General features: G+C 31.9%; 1 protein-coding gene across 5 annotated transcripts in view; it reads right to left on the reverse strand.

Moving 5' to 3' along the window:
* LOC145296850 (mutS protein homolog 5-like) overlaps positions 1 to 25,585 on the reverse strand; it is a 1,881,756-nt gene that overhangs the window by 1,703,123 nt on the left and 153,048 nt on the right. For all 5 annotated transcript variants that reach the window (XM_080142982.1, XM_080142983.1, XM_080142984.1 and 2 more), the window contains exon 2: positions 18,397 to 18,464. The gene's annotated coding sequence lies outside the window, so the exon portion shown is untranslated. The remainder of the gene's footprint in view (positions 1 to 18,396; positions 18,465 to 25,585) is intronic.

The raw sequence follows: 25,585 nt of genomic DNA on the forward strand, positions 1-25,585 counted from the left end.
CACTCATCAATTGACATGATATTTTAAACAAACACAGACAGTATTATTTGTTTTTATGAATTATTATTCCTTGTAATATATAATAATCAATAAAGGATTGATTCTATAATAATACATAGGCAGTCTGCATAAATTAAAATATCATGTTTAAGTGTATTGTACGACCAGGCAATGCCAGACTGCCAGCTAGTTATTTATATTTATTTCCTCTTTAAGTATTGAATAAAAGTGATAATGGAATAATTGAGTGGGGGCGTAAAAAGTTTAGAAAATGTCATCAAGAAATGTTACAAAATATAAAATTTAGTATAAAAACTAAACAAATTTTATAATTTACTTTTTTTATTTTAAATACATTTATACTTAAGAGGTTAATATAGTTTGCTTGAAGCATTGTTATGTATCTTAATTTGCTTCAGTTTGTATGGATTGCTACATCCCTACATTATATTGCCTTCTATAAAGTATCTTTATATACATTGATACTTGTTGGTTAGGGTTGGTGCAAAAACATTAAAAACATATTTAAAAGTTAATTTATTGACAAACATTGATCCATCTAAAGATTAAAGAAAACTATTATTTACATTTTATGGACTTTTTCAGATCACTGAACTGGAAAACTATAATATTGCTTACAATCCATTTCTGCAACTACAGAAAAAAAAAAACAGAATAGGTCATTGATTGTATAAAAAGATAAAGTTGTCACTTGGTTTTAATAAATGAAATCTTTTAGAACCGAGTCATCAAGTTTAAATCAAATTTATGATACTTATTCATAAGAAATGAATGATATCATAAAGGATATTCTACTTTTGGATAAAAAAATTACTTTTTACTCTTATGTTTATTAAAAATTGTTCCAAGTATTCACTATACTAAAACCTAACTTGCTCTGCACTGATATTAAAAAAAAAAGGTTAACTTAATGCACATCTAATATATAAATAGAATTATAAGTATAAGAATTACCTCTTACCACAAAAAGAAAGCTGGAGATTTACTGTATTCATACAGAATATAATTAGAAATATTTTATCAGTTTATTTTGCTTTGTTTGTTTTTCTTTATTTTTCTGGTTATATCAAGTATTAAAATTTGCACCAAACCATCGACATTGACTTCAGACTTACAACAACCATCAACAACACCAGATGTATCCTTTTCTCTATGAGTAATTGACCTCTCAGGGTTAATACCACCAGAAAAATTAAGAGAAAAACACTTTTTTTTTTTAACATTTAATAAAATATTTTATAATGTTATGTGGTTTACAAAAATTCACAAATTAACCTTACAAAAATAATGTTTCCAAAGATGTGACCAAACTTCTATTTATATTCAGAAATGTTGAATCTATAAAATAAAATTCTTATTTTTGTGTAAAAAAAATATAATCTTCAATGATGCTTTTTAGACAAAGACATTTTGTTAGAGTAAAATTAAGTTCCTGTCCAGATGAAGTTAAACCACATAATCATAAGAACAAATCCATCCAAAATATTGCTAGTTCATTTCTATAATGATATACATATATCTATACATATTTTCAACATATACACATATTTATTCTATATATACATATACCACATATACTGAAATAAAAGTCGGAGAAAATTATCCAATAAGACAAGAATAGAACAGATCTTGGACTGTAATTTAGCCAACATGATTGATTCGATATTATTTTAGTATCCATTCATTTCTCCTCCGCTAGACTAGCAGACAGACACTGATGACAATGTCACCCAAAAATAAAGAGGCACCGGGGTGCAGGATCTGTTGAGAAAAAGGCACCATGCAGACGGGAGCAGACATTTCAATCTAGCGGATCTTTCATAACTAAATAATGACATGTGCATGTTGCAAGATGTTCATTTGTGGCCGAAACGTGCTGCAGAATTGCTTCCATTGGTTGAACACTGATTACTTTCAAATCAATTGTCACTGGGTTTCGTTTTCACTTGAGTGTCAACCCAAATAACAAAACCTGCTAGACAGCTGCATGTGGTTGGAGGATGAAGGGGGAGCAGGGAGATACTTGCAAGCATTACCCTCTTGCAGTAAATCATCATCGCATACATGTGCTACACCCAACCGCCACCTGTATCAACCTTTAATGGGACATCATAGGGGATGGTAATTCAGAAGGCAGCAAGTGTCTGATAAAAGATAGAAATCTATGATTGGCTGCACCATAAAACAAGATAATTGTTAATAGAGATCCTACCTAGGCAAAAAGAAAACAAAAGCAAAGAAATACGAAGATATAATCTTGTTTTCATAATGTTTAGGTGACCCTTTTTGACCCTGTTTTTTTTTTCTCCTTTTTCTTGCCCTTGATAAATCCAAAGTCATATTTGTGTAAATGGTTCCCTGTAGAAATAATGGAAAGCATAAAAATAAAATGGGAAAAATTTTAATGAGTGTAGGAGCAATAAAAGTTATTTTCCAACTAGACAATTTTTTTGTAATAATGAAAAAAATGAATTAAAAAAAAAAATTAATTGAGAACTGATACAAGTACAATTTATACAAGTACCAAAACAATATTAAAAATATAATGGATGTCATTGAAGGGGAAATTATTTATAGAGATGAGATATCATATTTCAGGAAATGGCCACCCTGACATGTAATTGCATGTATCAAATCAATGTGGGATTTCAATATCTGCTTCTGAATGGTCACTCAATTATAGATGTAGGATTGTTCTCCATTTGAGGAATGGCGCGATTTAACTAGTGATAGAATCTTGCACAGTACAGCCCTCAACTTTTTATTTTCTTTATCTAACGTCATGTTTCAAAAACTGCTTCACAGGATGTTAGAACCTAGATGCTTAGCTTTCTTAAAATCATTAACAAGAAAAAATAAAATGCTTTGTTTTTCAGCACGGTCAATTGGGAAAGCCAAAGAAAAATGGCAATAATTGAAAAGGATCAATTTGAAAGAAAGGGATGTAAACAAAGACTTGACAAAAGGTTAGTTTGGAAGTTAATTTCTAAAAGTTGTTCAACACATGCCGGTATATAAAACATGTTAAACTGAATATACAAAAAACATGGATGAAAGAGCTTGAATTAGATATAAAACAGCGATCTTCGTTTGAGTCTGATTCCATTATGATTATTCAATATTCAAAATCTTTTGTCAAACATTCATTAAAGTTTATGTGCAACTCTTCTCATCACTGAAACAACTGTAGATATTATCACATTGTCTCATTTTTATGGACAGAATTAGTAGTGGGTGGAGTAAATTCAAAGAACTTCTAGCATTACTTACCACAAGAGATATCAATCTAGGGAAGAGTTTATTAGGCATATGTGTATAGTGATGATGTATGAAAGTGACACCTGGTTAGTTAGGGTTGAGGACATGTGTTGCATGGAGATGAATAATATAAGAATAATACGATTGATGTGTAAATGTGAGTCAGAGATGGTCTTAGATCTGCTGACCTCAAAGGAAGATTGCATCTGGACTGTAGAGGGAGATGTGTATAAAACAAAACAGTTTGTTGGTTTGATCACACTGAAAGACTGGATAATGGTTCTTGGGTTAGATGTACAACAGTTGAGGTATCAGAGTTGACATTGGAAGACCAAGAAAAACATGAGAGGAAGTGATAAAGATGGATTCCAGAGTACGAATGATAACTAAAGACCTGGTCAGAAGTAGGTTAGTTGATAAGTCAATTTTTTCGTCTGAGTATAATCACACTACATTATGATTTTTCAATATTCAAATTCTTTTTTCAAAAATATATTAATAGTTTATGTGCAATTCTATTCATCAATTTAATTCGTTAGAACAACTACAAATATCATCGGATCGTCTTTCCTTGTATTGGCAAAATTGGTTCTTGGGTTAGTAGGTGTAGAACAGTTGTGGTACCAGAGTCAGTTCATAGGAAAAAGACAAGAAAAAAAATGAGGAAGCAACAGTGATGGATTGAAGAGAATTAAAGATAAAGAAAGGCCTGACAAAAGATAGGTTAGTTTAGAATTCAATTTCTAAAAGCTGTCCAAAACATGTCAGTATGTAAAACAGACACAAAACAAATGATGATTAACAGTAGTTTCAAAAATGCATCTTTTTAATGATATAAATTTTCTTTTTATAATTAATACCTCATTGAAGAATATGGATTATTGCGTACCTCTCATGAGCCCATGGAACTATAAAAACAATTTTTGTTCTTGAAGGAGGCAATAACCATTTGATTGTAAGAGATTCTATAGTCATCTAAGCGAGAATTCCATATTTAATTCATTAACCATGATTTGCTTCTGATTAGACTATCCACACAAAGAATTTAAGCAGCTCCATCCTTAGATGATGATTTAACTTCAGTAAAAATCTATTACCAAAGCCAAATTCAACTATGACATGATTAAAACTAACCAATCAGATATTTAGCCTTGTCTGAAGAAATAATTAAACCTAGAAAAGACACTGAGTATACACATTCATCCGAGGTTCCTTAAATAAGTTTCCAGATTATTTTCGTATGGGCACTTTTATTGATAGTACACACATGAAACTAGTTCCTTTCAAAGTAATCTCCTCCGGCTGCAATGCACTTGTTGTACCATTCCAACAACTTCTGGAAGGCCCAATGGGCATCCTCTTGTGTGAACGTGTCAATGAATCTTGTCACAGCCTCTTTCATCTCTTCAATTGTCCCATAACAAGAGCCTCTAAGGTTTTCCTTGAGCTTAAAGAATAACCAAAAATCACAGGAAGAAAGGTCTGGACTATAGGAAGGGTGAGGAACTGTCTTGATGCGCATCTTGGACAAATATTCTTTGACAAGGATAAAGTTGTGGTTTGGTGCATTGTCCTGGTGGAAATGCCACTGACCTGATTTGAAGAGTGCTGGCCTCTGTTGACAGAATTTCTTCCTGAATGCCCTTAAAACCGAAACAGTATTCCTTGTTAACTGACTGCCCAGTGGAAACCCAGTGCATGTAGATCATGTCTGTGTTGTCAAAAAATGGGATCATAAGTTTCTGGGTGGATTTGCTCTGTCTGATGTTCTAGAGTTTGGAGGAGCCACGAGGAACTCTGCCTCTTGGTTTCTGGGTCATAGCAGTAAATCCAGCTTCCATCGCAGGTCAACAGAGTATCAAGAACTGCGGAATCTGAATTGATCAGCTCGACCATCTCTCTGCTGTCATGACATCTTTCTTTCTGATCTTCTCCGAGCATCCTTGGAACAAACTTTGCACAAATCTTTTGCACCTTCAGTTCCTTGTGAATAATTGTATGTACAGTTCCCACACCGACATCAAATTGTGCACTTATTGTCTCTTTTTAAGAGTCTACAAAAATTTTAAATGCTGGTACAAAAAAAAAGTCTGAAAACTTATTAAAGGCACCCTGTACTTAGCTTTCAAAAGTAATATATAACATTACTTTCACAGAATTGACTCATCCATCAATTGTGAAACATTCAGAAAGTTTATGCACTGATCTTCACTCATTGCTCTAATCCAGAGAAGCAAGTGTCCTTCTCCAGAAGAGTTTTGATCATGATATGAGCTTCTTCTGGAGAAGAACAAACAGATTGCATCAAAATCATTGTTAAACAGTTTATAGCAGCTGAAATAATTAATGGAATGAAAAAATTAAAATTGAAGATGAGAAAACAGACAAACATTTAAAATGTTTGCTATAATAATAAATATCTTCTAGATAACTATCACAAAAGTTTATTTTTACAAAATTTATTATTTTATGTATGTACACAGAAAGGGTGGTATAATGTCTTGTGCATAGATTTTCAGTATTTACTTCAACACTGCTCAATATGTGAGTAGAGCTTAGTAGAATTGCATGAAAATATATTTATGGTAATTAATCTAAAGAAAGAATCGGCACTTAGCCCAACGATTTCCTATGAGGACGATATGCGAATGTTCTTGTGTAGCTTAATTGCCATAAATATATTTTCACACACTATTAATTAGATTATTAGAAATCATAATTTTCAGAAAAAAAAAAAAAAAAAACCCAACTCTCTTCAAAGTCATTATCATTTTTTTCAACATTGGTTGTGAGGTAATAATGGGCGTTTTTGGCCTTACCAAAATATCTGAACAGGATGACACCGCGCCAAAATTTAAGAAATGAAGTTATTCATTTTTAAAAAGCTTTGTTGAATTTAAAATTAAAATATTAGAAACCGTTAACAATGCAATTATTTTTTCTAACTTTTCAGAAAAATATCCCTCTTCGTTTTTTTGTTTGTTATTTTTTTTTTTTTTTAGGAGAGGAGGGGGCTCTTGTTGACCACTAGCGAGGGGTACCCGGCGTTGCCCGGGTGTTTGGAGGTGTGTGTGGAAACTCCGGGGGTGGGGGGTTAAAAAAAAAAAAAAAAAGTAAGTATGAGGATCGAACCCGAACCCTTGAGGCAAATTTGTAAATTAAAGTGTGAAAAAAAAAGAAAAAAGTGCAACGTTAACCATTGCCCCACTGCGAGATGCTAACGGAAACACGTTTGAATTTATTTAATTACTTGGATTTGGCAGGTGCCCGTTTTAATGAGTTAATGAGGTCAAGTTTGATTGCATGATTTTTATTTTCCCAAGATGTTATAGGGAAAAGACTAACCCACATGCGGCGAGCGACAAATGTTGAATATTTATCTTCCCAAAATCGAGCAAATTAAATAGACAGGCGAGCTTTGTTGTTAACTGTGAGATATTACGATTTATATGTGTTTTAAAAAGTTGTGAACTGACCGACCGCTTCTCTGAAAAAAGCCTTTTGTAGACATAAAGAAAAAGCGAACACACATACATTCATTTTCCCTTTTATATTTATAGATGCTTATTCTGCGTCTCTAATACTGTGCTGAATATACTGCAGAAATATCCAAAGTTCAAGAGAATTTATGAACATTGCCTCTTCTTTTTTTTTTTTTTTACATAGGCATCACCACATTATCAAGGCTAAGAGGCCACTCAAGGATAAGGGTTAAAGAATGTACAGTAGAAATTGGACAATATGGTAATCATTAGTAATGAAAATTTAGTAAATTTGATAACTTATATGGAACGGCTCATCAAGAACTTATTTATGTTAGACTTGAACACAACCATATTGTAGTCAGCCGGAAAGCAGGAAAACGGAAGACAATTCCACAGGCATGCAGTTCTAAGAAAGAAGCTTTGTTCATGGAATCTACGTTTAGGTTTAGGCACAGATAAAGAGTGGGGGGAATTATTGATAGTGTTTACAGCTAGACGAGTGTTTCTTGTGAAAGTTTGGCGAGGGGGGACCATAGATTGAAGCTCAGTCGAACACTTTCCATGAAAATAACGATACATCAGAGACAAACTCGCAACATCTCTTCTGTGAGATAGAGGTTGCAAGGAAGAAACAATTACTACACTGATGCCTCAAGAAATTTCTTCAAACTCCAATTTTGATTTTTACAAATTTCAAGTCGAGAAACAAAAATCTAATATGCAATGGAAGCACATCTACTTCAGAACATCATACAATAAACTTTCAACATTCATAATTAAGGCTATGACAACAGCATATTCTTTTCGTTGTTTTCACTCTCGAGTATATATATAGTTAGACACAATCAACCGAGAACCACATCATTCTACATAAAAACATTGTATCGCTTTTAGTGAGGTATGAATATATACCGGAGAATCAAAACAAGGTAAAGAATATGCTGTTGTCATAGCTCTATTCATAATATAGATGACATTCCCATACCTCACTTAAAGCGCTACAAAAGACATAAACTTAAGAAATATCAAGATATCAGAAAAGGATGGATGAGAAATATTTATCAGGTCAGTGATGGTGGTTAAGTGGATTATGACAGACTGACAATTTGGGTGTGGCATATTCGAATTCAATCAGTTTTAAAGCATCACATTTACTTAAGGATGTTGGCAACCTCTACATGGTTCTTCCTGCAAGAATGCTGAGAACAAAATCAAGCCATCAACAAAATTGAACGATGCTAATTCATAAGGATTCATTTTTATCAAACGGTGGTACCGAGGATTTGTAAGCAGTTAGTATTCACTTGTCTTCTAAGTAATGCCTACTAGAAGCCTCTCTTTTCACTTGGAAAATTTCATTTCCTAAATAAAATTGCTCAATTTTCTAATCAAGTTCATATAGAACAAACTGTGTCTTTTCTTAGCTTCTACATCATACATATTACTTTGATTCTTCAGACTACTGTTTTCATCTTGATTTGTACAACGTGTTATTTGCACAATGATGTAACCTCCAACTTTCCTAAGGTGGATCTTGTTGAACTCACAAATCTTTCTGTCACACTTGGGAATCTGCACAGAATTTAAAACAGTATCCTTTATTCAACTCAGAGGCACAGCATGCTCTCACTCTGTCAGCCATGACCAAGTAGAAGTCTCTAGTACAAATTTTAGGAGGCTTAAACCTATCTTTGTTTCTAGATGTAAATATCACTGCTCATTACTACATCTTTGAAATGAAAAAGAATTTGGTGAGAAAAAAAATAGTCTTTATTACTGTTTATAGATTATCTATTACTTATAATTAATGACACCCACATGTTGTTAAACTCTATACTAGGTCTGCTAAGTTGATCATCAAGTATGCATACATATTCGTTAAATTTTTTCAGACAAGCCATTCATGTATGGTATACAAACTGCAGTAAGTTCTCTAATGGTGTCTTTTCTATATTATATTTCTTTGTTTGTCTGTCCATTCCACTTTTTCTCAGAAACTACTGATTGAAATTTTATATGGACTTTTGCTACAAGGTGCAACAAAGTATTATGGTATCCATTCTATGCAGAGTTTGGGATTAATGGTGGTTAGTATTTAATGAGCACAAATTTCTTCATATTCAACCATCAATTTGCACTCATTCTAAATCATTGGGTTGTAATTTTTGATAATTTTTACAGAGCTAAAAAGTCTAGTTCATACATAATATTGTAGGAATTTGAGTGTTAATTTCATCATTTCATAGATGAGATTTGATATACTTAGATGGAAGCAGCACATCAAATCAAAGTTATGAAAAATAAAGAACGACCAAGAACCACATAGAAGTAAAGATAAGATATTGATAATGAGAACTATTGATATTTCCATGTTTTCTAAAACAATGCAATATACATTTGATGGCAAAGCAGTATAAAATTATGATGCTATAAAATTTTAGAAGAAATATAAATATTCCACTTGCTTTCTATAGACTATTCCTCTACAAAGAATCTATAAAAAAATAAAAAAAATAAAAAAATCAGAATTTCTGTCAAACAGAATTACAAAAACAAAATCCAAAAGATGAGTTTATTTTACTTTTGGTCGACATAAAATGACCCACAGAGGTTGATATGGAAAAACATTAAAAAAAAAATTGGATATAGATTTTGCATAACTTAATATTTTAATGTTTATATTTTTTTCTGCTTTTTCATTTTTGTCTGCTTTTTGTACTTTTCTTCATGTTATCCATTAAATTCTTTGATCTTTCTTCTGTCTAGATTTTGACATAGATGTTGTAGTATGTTCATTTCACCCCCTCCCTCTCTCTTTTACATTCGGTTTGTTTTAAAGGTCTGTGACATGCAGAATACAGTGACATTTTCCAGTGGTTTTATAGGATTTTTTCTGCAATATGAACAACTTTTTTTTTTCTAGGAGTATCATATACAACACAATCAAGTTCAGCTATCTGTTCTCATGAGATTTCCAAAATTAAGCAATGTTGAACCTGGAGATACTCAGAAGGTGCTGTATATGAGGACAGCAAAGCCTATGTTCAAATTATATATATACTAACAGGGAGACCTGATGTTCCCAGGATTGAATGATGATCAGCGAATATTTTGCACCTATATTTTTATTGTCATCGAAATCCGTGAAATCGCCAGAGAGGAAGCTTCACATGCCTCCATGCAGTAACTTAGTCCAAAATATGTTATTCTACATTGTACTTTAGAGAACCTACTGTTTCTCTTATAAAATTATTTTATACTAGCGGGGATACCCGGTGTTGCCCGAGTGTTTGTTTCCGGGACGGGGGGGGGGGGAGTTTTAAAAAATGTTATGGTATGTAAGTAGGAAGGATCAAACCCGGAGTCATGAGTAAAAGTAGGAAAATAAAGTGTGAAAAAAAAAAAAAAAAAACATCTGCAACGTTAACAGTTCGGCCACCAAGAAAAGTCCATTCCAGTTGTTCAGGAAAAAAAAAAACAAAAAAAAAAACGACTACGGTAGGTCGGCGCGAACGTGAAAATATAATGTGTATTGTCCAGCACGCTAACCACTATGCCACAGAGCACTGCAGCTTAGTTTAGTGATTTTAAATAAGTTCACATGAAAGAACTACGAAGCTAAACCGGTGTTCTCTTCTCAACTGTTCCTTGTGAACGATCCCCAAACGGTGTTAAGTGGTGGCAGGGGGAGGAGGAATTTATTAGAGAGAAAATATTTTACCACTTCCATTGATCTTAACCGATTTTGGCCGTGACTTCTCAGCAGAAAAAGTATAGAAATCTAAGATTATCGAGGAATTTGAGAAATAATAAGCCTATAACCCACCTCAGATATTGTTTTGCCGTTTGTGCATATTATATTTGCATGAAATATCTTGATTTTTTATCCTATTAATGTCAAAATCAGACGGGAAAAAATGAGTTCATTTTATTTATATAGAGATAAACTTCTTTCCAGTTAACGAAAAAAAAAAAAAAACATTAAGAATATTAAATGCAGGGTTTGAAGCTACAGACCATGTCGTGCAAAAAAAAAATTTTCAAGTCTTATAAAATTCTTTGCAGTTGATGAAAAAAAAAAAATGAAATTTACTTGCGGAGTTTGAACCTACAGTCCACATCATGTAAAAAACAAAAATGCTATCAATTTACCCACAGTAGAATTTTTACGGCCCGTTTTATCATTATTGCTAAGCGACAACATGGAAAAAATGACTTTACCAATGATAGATAAACTAAAATAACAGTTTCGATTATCGGTTATTGGTAATTATCAGCGGTATTCTGCGACAAAACTTAACTAAGATTACTCCCAGACTTACACTAAAGTTCTGTAAATTTTAAAGAAAATCTGTTCAGCCGTTTCGGAGTCTATAAGGAACGAACTCACACAAAGTTGCATGTATAAAACTCTAAAGAAGCCTTTATGAAGTACTTCAATGTAGCCTGTTTAGTCTACATGTTTTGACACAATCGAACAATCATCCCCTCAGCATAATTTCTGTTCTCAATTATGTGACGTGTGTGTGTGTGTGTGTGTGTGTGTGTGTGTGTGTTCACCGAGTTGCCAATTTCTATTTTTTCTCCACTCAGCAATTTTTAAAAGTAAGTCTAAGTGTGTCAATGATATCAGCTATCAAATGATCGCGATTGATATTCAATCCTTGAGCTCAACATCCACTACAGTTTGATATCTTGATAAATGTTATTGCGTAAAATACTATATTTTCTTTGCCAATTCCAGCAATTGATTCAGCATCTTCCTTATCCACTTCATTAAAGTGGCCCATAAATAACATCTAGAATGGTAAGAGGTCAAAATAGCAAATAAATAAATAAAACTGAACATGTTAAAACCAATAAATATGTACATTTTATTTATGTTAGAAAAGACTAGAGAGGAAAATTACAAGTACTTGCAAGATAACTGTTTTTCTTTTTTTCATCTCACTGAAAGAAGTAAACTTAATATTTGTGAAAATAAATATTTTTACAGTTTCAACTTATTTTAATTTTTTTCATTAAATATGAGTCAACTATATCTTGTTGAAATAAAATTGAGAAGCTAAAGATATAATTTTAAGCGCATAATATATAAAATATCTGTTTTAAAATGAATCACAAATAATGTCTATTTAAAAATTACATAAATCATTTTATTAGGATTTAATTGTTAGTGCACATTTTTGGACTTTTTTTTTTATATTTAAATGAAACAACTCTTGAGAGATTTGTTAATTTAACGATGGATTTTAAAATTGTGCAGTTGAAAATACAAAATGTTTTTGCTGGCTGATTTTTGAAGATTGCTAAGCATCCTCTGTCGAGAGCACTTATGATATAAAACTTCTTATCCAACACTTTGAAAGTGGATGCAGTGTAGCAGCTGTTGATGCAGATTCTGGGTTTAGCATACAATATTCAAGCATCATTAGAGCTGTAAAGTTACTTACACCAATGTGCTTACTCATTTGGGAAAATCTGATTCAAATACAAAAAGAAAATATCTGTTCATTTATTCTTTAGAAAACTCTAAAAAGAATTTTGTGTAAGCCAAAATCATTTATACAACATTTAATAATTATTTGGATTATTTGGATGATTGTTCTCATTCTGGATGTTATTCTTCGTACATTTTCATCGATGTAACCTCGGACCTTCTTCAGATAAATCTTGTAGAACTCTGAAATCTCTGCAGAATTTCAAATGAAACCCATCAATCAAGGGTAGCTTGTTCTGGTTCTGTCAGTCATGACCAAGTAGAAATAAGTTATTTATAATCTCTGTAATTATATAAATGCAACTTTGTCTGCGTGTGTGAGTTCATTCCTCATAGACTCTGAAATGGCTGAACAGATTTTCTTTAAAATTTACAGAACTTTAGTGTATAAGTCTGGGAGTGATTTTAGTTAAGTTTTGTCTCAGCATACCCCTGATAATTACTGATAATCAAAACGGTTATTTTAATTTATCTCTCATCAGTAAATCCATTTTTTCCATGTCGTCGCTTAGCAACAATGATAAAACAATAGGCCATGAAAATTCTACTGTGGATAAGTTGATAGCGTGTTTTTTTTGTTTGCATAATGTGGTCTGTAGGTTCAAACTCCGCATGTAAATTTCTTAATTTTTTTTCATTAACTGCAAATAATTTTATAAGACTTGAAAATTTATGTTTATTTTTGCTTTGTTTTTTTTTTTTGCATGCCGTGGTCTGTAGCTTCAAACCCCACACGTAAATTTCGTAATGTTTTTTTTTGTTAACTGGAAAGAAGTTTATATAAAATAATTTTATAAAAAAAAAAAACAGTAAGTTCTCTAGAGTACAATGTAGAATAACATATTTTGGACTAAGTTACTGCATGGAGGCAAGTGAAGCTTCCTCCCGGGTGATTTCAAGGGATTTCGATGACAAAAATATATTAATCATCATTCAATCCTGGGCAATGTCGGGTCTTTCTGCTAGTTATATTCTAAGTATGATTTGTACTGAGAATTGAATTTTATACCTCCAGAAGACCATCACATAAAACTGATTATCACTTAGCACCTTTATCCATTACACCATGTGGCCATGTGAATAATTCTAGCTTGAATTTTAGGAGCTATTCCTTTTTTTTTTTAGATGTGTAGTGTTGATATCATATATTACTTGCATAAACATTGCAAATTTCATTCTATAAGAATTATTTTCTTCGTTATTAGATTTTAAAATTTTGGTCATTTTTTTTTGTCATTTTATTCCTAGAATTATGATAAATTTCTCATGGACTCCTTAAAATCAGTTTTATAGAAAATAACTTCCTGTGTTAAGTGTGATTGTAGAGTAGGCATTTCTTTAGAACAGAAGACTTGAAATACTAATTCAAAGGATTTAAGGCACTTATCTAACACCTACTTTAAAAAAAACTTTCAATTAGTCGAGAAAATGAGATTTTTCACAAGATTGAATTGGTGTTGAATTTTTATAATAAAGTGTAAATATGTGTAAAATAAAAAAAGACAACCAGATAATAAAATAATAAGGAAATATAAGCCGATTTATGCAAGAATAATTTAATTATTTTCCAAGCAAGAGTAAAATATTTCCAAAATATGTGTTTATAGCATTTTAAACTTTTAATTAAATTGTAAAATGGATTTTTTATAAGTAACATTTGTAAGTTTTTTAAATGATCCAGGTTTTGTTTAACAAAAAGCTAGTTCTACCATGTTAGAAAATTACTCACATCTGATAGTATCCAAGGTAATATCAGAAACTGTAAAAAAACACAGCTCTCAGTGGAATCAGCCATAAATGAATGATAATGTTTGATGCTACTAAGACTAAGCTTATTTCCTTTAGCTACTACAAAAAATCTACTTGGCCTTTGATTACCATGACAAATAACACCCTACCTGAAAGCTCCTCCAAATTCCTCGGCTTAATATTCACAGGCAACTTGAATTGGAACAAATATATTGAGGACATTGCTAAGGCTGCTGCAAAGAAAGTGGGCTCCCTCTACTGTGCTAGAAAATTACTCACACTAGAAAGTATCTCATATTTTTACAAAGCCACAATTCGCTAATGCATGGAGTATTATGGCCACATTTGGGTTGGTGCATCTACCACCAATCTCTTTTAGACAGAGTCCAAAAAATGGACCTCAAATATAGTAGATCCTGCACTATCAGCCAAGCTTCAAGCTCTATCCAATCACCACAATGTTGCATCCCTGTGCCGGTTTTATAAATACTTTAATGGAATGTGTTCTGAGTCATAACACTTGTGCCTATTCAATATACATACTCCCCAACTAACCCGAAAAGCAGCAAAATTCTACCCCCTCACTGTTGAGATCCCTAGATGCCAGAAAACATTCTACTTTAGTAGTTTTTTCCTCCTTTGGACTACTAGACTTTGGAATTCCCTCCCTGTTACTCTCATTGTACTAACCTGCAGAAGTTTAAATGTAATGTGAACAGATATCTCACTGCCCAACTCTCCACAGTCCAAATAGTAGTCCCTTACATTCAAGCGGCAATACACCTTGTTTAGGGTGAAAAAAAGTTGTTATGACAGTATGATTAACTGTAAACACAGATCTAATTCTTTACTTTAAAATATATACAAGTAAATAAAAGTACAAAAGAACTAATAGTCTATAAAGAAATGAGAATATAAATATAGAAATTATGTTTTAATAAATAGATAATTAAAATGAGCAGTATAGTAAACACATGCTAATATGAAAATAATCTAAATTCAACCACATTTCTATCATAAAATTCTTAACTTTTAGTTTATTAGTACAAGGTGGAACGATAAATTTGTCACCTTAAAGAAAGCAACACTATAACTTTATTTTAAAACTTATTGAAAAATCAATTCGGGTAACTTGATTATGTAGGAGAGCTGACCTATTCAATGTAGCTGCCTTCAGGCTCAATCACTCCCTCAATATGGATCTGGAACTGGGAGCATGCCTTTTCCACAAGCACTGGCGGGAGCTCGGCGAATACTCGCAATCAGGCTGGCTTTAGTGTTGTGGGAACTCATAATGGTGATGTTTTTGACATACGACCAAACAGAGTAGTCCAGCAAGTTCAGGTTGGGTGAGGAGGAGGACTTGGACTTGTAGGTCAGCACTGAATCCTGCTGCAACACCCAAAGTCTGCCAGCAGCCATCTGCTTGCACTAGGGGATCACCACACTTCAGCACATCCAGGTACACTTTCAAGCCGACTTCAAAGATGTGAGGTGTCATAATGTAATCCTCACTTCTAACCACACCAAAGACCATAACCGTGGCTGGAAACTTTGTTGAGCTGTGCCCTCAAACGTTGAACTGTCCAGATTTGTATTTTGAGAGTGCTGGCAATGGTCTTGTTGTCATAATTAGATCGATAAAGAGCATGAGTGGTACAACGGTGCATCTCCGATCTCACCAGGTGAACATTGTGTCACTATCAAACATGATAGTAGGCTCCTATCACACTTGGGATTTGTACACAACTGAACAACTAGTAGATGGTCTGCAACAACAAAAATGTAAATGGTTTTCATCAAACGGAAATGGAATCGTGTCCTTTCTAGTGCAACAATTTTATCGTTCCACCCTGTATCTAATGTTTTTGAATCACACTCAATACATAATTCAACATTTGAAAAAATATGAGTTCAATTTCCAAGTTCATGGAAATCTTTTTTAACTACCAAATTTAAAAAGGTCTATTTTAGTGTTGGGATAATTAATCAGAAAAATTTGTGCCTATTTTTTGATACTGAAATCTGTTTTTTTTGTTTGCTTTTGTTAACAAAATCTTCAAACGCTGGTAGTAATAATAAAATAGTTATTGATTTAAAAACTAAAATCTATAGATCCCCCCCTCACCAACTGTATTTTTACACTTACAAAAATATCTGCACATTAACATGTTTTTTTTTAATAGTAATTGGAAAATTAAAAGTTAACACTATAGTTTAAGATTTAGAAATGTAAAAAGCATTGGAATTAGTAATTGTATCAGAATCAGGAATAATATTTTTCTAATCAATTTATAAAGCATATATGAATGTGCATATAGTGTAATATTACTGAAGTGAGATCAAGTGCAACCAAGGTTATGGAGTCCTTATTTATTTGCCTCCCTAAGACAAGATCGATTTTTTAGTGTGAGGAAAATCCAGCTGCCAAAAAGAGGCCCTTTTGATTGGAACAAAAATCAAAATGGCCTCAATTGAGAAAGATTTCTTCACTGACCAAGAACAAAACAGATGAAATGTAGTATCAAAAACAGATACTGCACTTTGATCTTATTCTTAACTAAAAACCCAGACTTAGAGATAACATTTCACCCTTCTCTCTGCAATTAGCAATAGATGTTGTTTGGTTGTTTTACGGCATATCAACCCTTTTCAGGTTATTCAATGCTGAATCCAAAGATTTTGAAGAAAAATTTTTTAATAGAATATATTTGTTGTTTTCAAGTCGGTTTCTATTTCACCCATAGTTGGGACCCTAACAGGTACTACCACTCCAGGTCAGAGTGGACCTGGGAGCAATGGCAATTAAAGGGTGAATCACCACTCCCCAAAGCCCACAAACTAGGGCCTCACCACTGGATATAGTTTAAGGTCATATCCAGGACCGCAATTAGCAATAGAAAAGGAGTTTACACCTCTAGTCTGGATAAAGCAACTAGTCTATTATGAAGAAAATTCTAAATTCTTTAAAACATAAAATTAGCAATTCAGCATCATTCAGAGCTAAAAATAATTTGTTTTTAATTTTCTTATTTGTTTGTTCTTGCTGGGGATGGGGCATCTCATCAGATGCCAGACATTCATCTGTTATTTCAGAGACTCTAACTGAGAGCTCTTTTTAAGATTCTAATCGTTCCTTTAAGTACAATTGTTTGGATCTCTCTTGCACTTGGTTTCTCCGAGTATATTCACCATTTTCATAAGTTCCGTAGAACCCATGCTACTTCAATTCTATGAATCTACAGGCGTTTACAGGTCCTCTACATTATATTTATCTTAATTTGTTCATTCAACTAAATTCAAAGCTACTTGCTATAGATAATTTTTTTTTTAATTTCTTATCTTTTTGTTTTTCTGGGGATGATACTATTTCAGAGACTCCAACTGAGATCTTTTTAAGATTTGAACCATTCCTTTAAGTACAATATTTTGGATCTCTCTTGCACTTGGTTTCCCAGAATATAGTCACCAGGTAGTTTTTTAATATTTTGTTCTTTTCACGATTTCTATAGATCCTATGGTTACTTGAATTCTATGAATCTACAAGCATTTACAGGTCTTTTACATCATATTTCTCTTAGCCTATTCGTCTGTCCATTCAACTTTTTCTTAAACTACTGAGCCAATTTGGCTAAAATTATGTATGGACATTTGTTATAAAGGTGCAACGGACTAAGTATTATGATATTCATCTGATGTACAGTCAGGGATTAATAGGGATTAGTATTTAATGTAAAAAAAAAAAAAAAAAAAAAAAAAAAATGAGTGCAAATTAATCCATATTCAATCATCATATTCAAGCATAAAGTATTCATTCTAAGTCAACAGGTTATAACTTCTGCCCATTTTTAATCGGCAGTAGGTCTAGTTTCTTATATTGTTCATTTGATGGAAGATGTCAAGCTTTTTTTTGTTTGAACTTATTTAATAATTACAAGACTAATTCTATTAATAGGTTTGATTTTGGTATGCTTGTATGAAACGTGTGTTGCTTTAACATGTTAACTTTGTATTGAATGGCAAACAAAGAAAAAACAAAGATTCACCTTTCACCTGTGATGTAGTTTAACAACAGATCAGAGAATAGATTAGAAGTGGCAGATGACAGAGGTTTCTACAAAGTGCCTTTTTTTCTGTTGGTCTTTCATTACAAAAATGTGTCTTTGTCAATGATAGAAAAAAAAATGAGATAAGAAAAAAGAAAACATTTCATTTTTGTTTTCCTTAGTGATATTCCAGACCAATGAAAACAAAACAAATTTTATATAATGGAGGTTGATGGATATGTTATCCATTTTTCTACTTTTATTTATTTATTTTTTAAAAATGTTTAGCAAATGTTTGCATTAGAGGAAAAGGAAAGGAAAGCAAAACTTTTTTTACCTTATGGAGAAGAAACAAATGTGGAATGATCAGAGTACACCTGGGAAAGATAGATTTCCAACTCTTGTCTGGAAAAAAAAAAAAAAAAAAAAAAAAAAAAATCAACAATGTTTGCCACAGAAAAGCTGAAAAACAAAAACAAAAAAAAAATTTTTAATAAAATGCATTTCATTTATACAATAAAAGAAAAGCAGTTATGAGAATTATAATTCCAACTTTTTCATCAAAATATGTTGATAACTTTATAGCATGTGCATATAACTACAAAGTCATTAAATAATATTGCCACTTTTCAGATATCATTTGAAATTGGAGATATTAAAAATTTAAGAAAGCCAAAAACAATATATTATTTTCTTTAAAATAAGTTATTTATTTACCTTGAAGAAATGAACAACTTTTCAATGATATAAGTTCCCCTCAAGGATGTGTGCATGTGTTGTTTTTGTTTATCATTTTTCTATTGGAGATACAATAATCTCCCCTGCACAGAAATTTGCCGAGACACAGATCACAGATTGTCCAATGGTCTGACAGTCCGATGGTCTTTTCCTGTGTTATTTTATTAACCATGTCACATAAGCCATGTGTGGCACAAGACAAACAGTCAGTTCATCAGACCATCTGCGATTAGCGCCTCATTGGACATCACTTGAGAAATTTTTATATCTCCAATGGAAAAATGATTAAAAAAAAAAAAAAATAAATAAATAAAAGCTTGAGAAAGACCTTATAAGGTCGAGAACTTGCTCACTCATTTCTTTAAGATAAGTAATTTATTTTAAATTTAAATATATGCATATATATATATATATATATATATATATATATTTTTTTGTTGTGAAACCGAAATTTACCTGCATCATGGACTCTTCAAGTACTATATTGTGATGTGAGATAACCCTCTCATGGAGCAGTATCATAATACCGTAGAATCAGTAGAGGTACTAGTAGTGCGCAGTGCGTACAACTACCCAAAATGGACACCATTAGATAGTAAGCTCCGCTTACCCTTTATCCTCTCTTTGTAACTTTTTGTTAATATATCTTTCTTACACCTAATCTGTGTTTTCTTTCTGTGGTCCCAACCTTGGGTCCACATCAGTGACAAAAGGATTTGAAAAATACAGTCACACCGAAACTCCAAGTTGGTGAAACATTAGCCCAATCAGCCATCTTCTTAATTATTTCTGTTTACTATAGATTAGTCAAAGTTATTTTTTATAACTTAAAAAAATTTTTTTTCAATATTAATTCATTTTACAATTCTGACAATAGAATTTAGAGTAAACCAAAAGGAACACAGAACTCAATCATTTGGTATTGAATATAGATTTTAAATTAATTTTATACATAAATATTAGGATACAGAAGATAGCACAAAATAAAAATTAGTTAACGATTTTGGCAAATACTGGCCAGTGATAAGATTGACAAAAGCTAAAAATCTGAGGGAAAGGGGGACTTTCTGAAACAGTCCTTCATGATGTGAGTGAGACAGAAACAGAAAAGCACAATTCCTCAAATCTCTAAAAGTACTCAAATTATTTACCCATTTTAATAAAATAAAAACAGAAAAAGTATTTCCAAGAGAGTTGGAACGGAGAATTCATTATAAAATTAACTAAGAGAATTTGCAGCACTAATTCACTTTAACTGGAAATATTTTTTTGGTTTCATTTTTGGAGGAGTTCTAGCAGAAAGATAATCCAAATTTGAATGATTTTGAAACCGAAAATGTTACATTTTATTTGTAAATTTATAAAATACATTTTTAAATATTGTTGCTCATACAAAAAAGCTTTTTTCATTTAAATTCTATAACTATTTTGGTAAATAACATCTTCTGTTGTGTTGTAGTATTGGGAATCCCAGCTTAAATGCTATCTAGGTAGTTGTAGAAATAGCAAGTTATGTAGGTATATTTTCGATTTCCATCAACAAGTTTAGTGGGGTCACAGAAGGTTAGATTTGACATCTGTCAAACTCAAGTCACCTTTTGTCAACCTAGTTAGATGCACTAGGGGTGACGTGCACCGTAAATTAGGGGTAACAGGAATTGTGGTCGTAGGTTTCCGGTTGGCGACCACATAGGAGAGTTGGTTTGGCCTCTAGATGGAACAGAAAGGAGATTAGGGTCTCTCCGCAGCAACCAGGGTCCATGATAGGCTTTCCTTTAATAAAAGCTTCAAACCCATCTTGTGCTATCGATGCATCTGCAGCAGTAAGTACCACTCCCCACCCCATGAGATGGCAGCCCAACGACAAGATGATATCTGCTGGACAAGGCAAGCAGGTATGTACACATTATATATTTGCGCATACATGTCGAGACCCTTCAAGGCAAGAAACTGTAAGAATAGAACACAGGCACACCCATATAAGTAAAAACACATATGTAAGAACACAAACTTTAAAAGTACCCTAAAGTAAAAAGATAGTAACAAGAAATCATAAAAGAGAATAGCAGCAGGAACGTTTAATAAGTAGAAGAATAAATGAGTAATAAATAAACAAGACGTAAAAGACCATCTTTAACAGTGTTATTATTTGCTGAATTTGTTTAGAATTACCAGAAAAGTTTGGTTTGAAAAAAAAAAAAAAAAAATTAAAATTTTCCCAACTAGATCTCCTCCAAAAATAAAAATAAATACTTAGATCGACCAAACTATTGTGAAAATAACATAAAATGAGAATAGTAGTCCGAATAATCCAAATACGAATGAAAAATATGTATAGACTATTCAAGTTGACAAGATCTGATAACTGTTAATAATTAAAAACAAGTTTTGTTAAAAATAGATACATCAAATAATGAAACTGAATAAATTTAAGATGTAGTCGATAAACTAATTGTGCTATTACTGAGATATAGACAGATTTACAAAAGTTTCTTCCTTTCAGCCAAAAAGGAAAAAAGTTAAAGTTTAGCTCTTGTTTGTCTATGGCAACAAGTACATTCTACTGTCTTCATCTAAACAATGGTAACGTTAAAAAAACAAAAACTAAAGTAGAAAAAAAAGTCTAGCAAGATTGTTACTATTTACAGTCTCTGCTTCATCTTTCTTCACTTAAATAATGATCATAATTGATACCAAATCTAAAATCATCACTAAGCAATTTTTTGTCCGGGGGGGGGGGATTGTCTCTTTCATAATTATAATGATGACAGCTTCCTTTGAAAAAAGAATCATAATAATGAGGAAAAATTATGATGATAGTAAGGCTAACAACAATATAATAACAGAAGAGAAGGAAAACAATAAGGCATTTCACAGCTGGTTCAGTTTGAGCAAATATGGAAAGCAGACGGACTATACCAATTATATGCATCCTTTCCGGAAAAGAAAAAAAAAACGAAATTACAATTTTTTTTTTTTTTTTTTTTTTTTTTTCAAATTTAAACCAGAGAAAAATATAGACAACTGGCACACTTATTCAATTTAAGCTTTTCCTGGCGTGCTATGTCAACAAACAAGTTACCCTCAGACTAAACAGACACACTCCAGCCCTGTTGCACAGCAGCAGCAATATGCAGAGTGTTTACGGCTAGGGGCAAAAAAACCTCTGGAAAGTGGAATTTGGAGATCATTATGAGCAGAGCAATGAGGTGGTGGTGGTGAGGGAGAATACATGTCTAAAAGTGATGACTTCCTAAACATGGTTGATATTTTCACAAGCCCCTTATCCCTTAAATATTTAGGGTACTTTTTATTTTATTCTATTTTTCCAATTGTTTTGATGACGCAGCATCAAACATTACCAGTTACTCCACATGACACTTCCTTATTTTGATAAAAAAAAAAAATCCCCCCCATACACAAATTTGGTACTTCTTAGGCTGAGGATTCATATCGACTCGAGTGTTTCTTTGTTTGTTTGTTTTATGGCATATCAACACTTTTGGGGTTATTTAATGCTGAATCCAGTAATTTGGACAAAAACTTATGCTTCAAGTTCTTTATATTTTCAAATATTTATCCATAGTGTTTGCTTGTTTTATAGAGAAAAAAATGCTGTTTTTTTTTTTTTTAACTTTGCAAAACATGATTGATTTTTGCAAAAGGGAAAGAAAAAAACAAAAAACAATAACATCAATGTTTGATGTATTTTTGGTTAGGAAACCAGCACCAGGACAGAGTGTTTCTGATTGCAATTTACAGAACGAACCTGAAAGTGTCAAGTCATCACTGAACATTCAATTGGTACAACTTTCTTATTTTTTCCCTTGATTTAAGTGGAAGGTTAATTAACACCTTAGTGCTTGTATAGTATTAGGCACAAGTGAAAATTGCAATTCTAAATAAATTAACAAAAAATAGGTATCTACACTAAAAATTAGAAAAAATTATTAAACAGAATTTTAAATAGAAATAAAAATCAGTTTTATCCTATTTTGCCGTTCTGATATTAATAAGAATGCAAATCCTTTAAATCAGGGGGAGATGTCAGTGTGTTATTCAACCAAGTAATGATGAATGGCAGATCAGTAAAATACAAAAACTGATTTTTATTTTTAATCAAAATTTTAAATAATTTTTCCTAAATAGTGAAATAAATTTAATGAGAGTACTTACTTTTGCAGGATATGCAAACATATCAATAGTTTTTACTTTGAATGTGATTTTTACTTGTGCCCATATATATGCTATATAGTCACTACTATCATCCTCTGCGTTAAGAATGGGTTTAATATTTTTCTCCAAATCATTAACTGTCTTTTCTGAGGAAGTTTTCTCAACTTTACTTTATGGAACTAAAAATAACGCTTTTCCATTTGTATGCATTAGTGTCGTCTGCCTTTTCACATTTTTTTCTCCAGCTTTCAAATTATAAACTGCTTTGACTATTTCTGGCATGTTTTATAAATTACAATCTGAAACATCAAATTAGAAAAGTGCCACAAAGTTTTGTATATCTTAGTCTATTCCATTTTTTTCTCAGTAACTACGAGACCAATTTGATTGAAATGTTTTTTGTATGAACCTTTGTTATGATAAGGTACAACAAAGTAAATATTATGGTATCCGTGCAATGCACAGTTAGGGATTTATAGGAATTAGTCATCACAATACCCTATTTACTCTTAAAGTTTTCTTGGAAACTACTGGGCAAATTTGGATAAAATTTTTGATAGACCTTTGTTATGATAAGGTGCAACAAACTAAGTATTATATGTTTGATTCATAGTTAGGGATTAATAAGGATTAGTATTTATGAGCAAAAATTTAAACATATTCAGCCATTAAATTAGCATAAAGTACTCGTTCAAAATCAATGGGCAATAACTCTTGCCAGTTTTTAACAGGCTAAAAATTCCCTTAATTGCTCTTTTATTTATTGTTTAAGAGACAGTGAATCTAATCCAAAGTTCCAGCATGCTAATAAAAACGAAATGTTAAATCTAAAAAACGACTAAGGAACCTCTAAAGATTTTATAAGAGTTCAATTCGTGAGTTTGAACTAAAACCATAAAATCAATTTGGTTTAAAACATTATTTTTTAGTGCAATAAGTCTAGGCACCGCCAAAACGGGGGGGGGGGGGGCAGGTAAGTACTTTATGACTTTTTTTAAAAATCTACCAAAAATCAGGTAATTATCCGATCAATACGAAATTTTCAGCGATTATTAAGAGAAGAATGAACTTTATAACAGTGTACTTATTTTTCATAAACGATATTTATATATTTTTTTTTGCTCAAACCCCCACCCCTTGTTTTGAGGGGGGTACAAATATGCTTAAAATAATCATCTGAAACTGAACACAACATATTGTGTTGTTGTAAGGGACAGAATTATAGATTAAAAAAAAAAAAAGAAAATTGTTTGTATACCTTATTTTGACGTCTGAATATCAGAAATTCGATTGTGTTTAATTATCCCGCTTTTGAGTTTTGAAGTGTGAAATTCGGTGAATATGTTAAGTAAAATAATTAATTTAAGTTAAGCAAAACAAAAAAAAAAATTTTAATATTTATACGAAAAAAGCCATTTTAAAATCTTTGATAAATAAATTAACAATTTTTTTTAGCGAGCCGAATAATGCATGACCATTATTAAACAGGGCATGCTTTGAAGAATCGATACCAAAAAAAAATTCGATAAATATTGTGCCCTTTGTGTTAAAAATAGCATCATTTTTTCGATCCCGTTTGAAAACGTTTGCCGCCTTTCGACTACGGTGGACCAGACATGCTGAAATAATTTTTTTTTATTCTGCTTTAAATTGCCCCCCACCCCCATTTTGGGGAGCCTGGCCCCCACACACATACACATTAAAAACCAAACTCATACAAATGGTCACCCATCTGGTACTGGCCAGCCTCAGCGTTAATAATACATTGAAATTTTCGTCACTGAAAAATAAGTTGTTTTTTTTTTACCTGTTTGGTCTTCCATAGTTTGCTTTTTATCAAATACAAACATAAACATTGTCGATCTAGACTCTAGATTGACGCGAAGTAACTGGTTGCCTATATGAATAAGTGGAATTATTTGAAATCCAGGTACTTATATTATAATATTTTTGCATATTCTCATAGAAAATCATCCTAAATCTTAGTTAGACAACAAATAAATTAATTATTTCAAAAACCTTCTTTTTTTTTAAATATTTATGTACGTTTTTTGTGCAAGACAAAAAATGTCAATTGTTAACTTTTGGGGAAAATTTAACATTTAAAATTTAATTACAAATAGAAAAAGTTTTACATTATTTTGTTTTCTATATGATAAAATTCAGGGTTTTAACTTTCTGGAAAAAAAAAGTTACTCGGAAATAATGGATTTTAATAAATGTAATTTCGTTTTAAAAAACAACAACAACAACAACTTGATTTTTCGGCCATTTTTGGCGGTGCCTAAATAAGTCTTAACCCTTTATTGCCAAATTGTACTTTCAAATCGCCTTTCAAAAAAAAAAAAGCAAAAACAATATTTCTTACTTTTATGGCTTGTCAGCCCAACTGATCTTCAAAGTACAGGTCTATACATCGTTCAACAAGTGAATGAGGAGTTTGTTTATGTTCGTGCGTCAGTTGCATGCTAACTTCCGTGTGGGTTTCAAAATTTATTGCATGAAAAAAAATTCTGGCAATGAATAGTTAAAGCAAAAATGGATATAGATTTATTAATATGGTTTCATAAACAAACAAAAAATTCATTAATCAGTTTTGTCTTTGTTTCTTT

Source organism: Euprymna scolopes, chromosome 17 (assembly GCF_053919585.1).
Source record: "Euprymna scolopes isolate OS-2025 chromosome 17, ASM5391958v1, whole genome shotgun sequence".
Taxonomy (NCBI): domain Eukaryota; kingdom Metazoa; phylum Mollusca; class Cephalopoda; order Sepiida; family Sepiolidae; genus Euprymna; species Euprymna scolopes.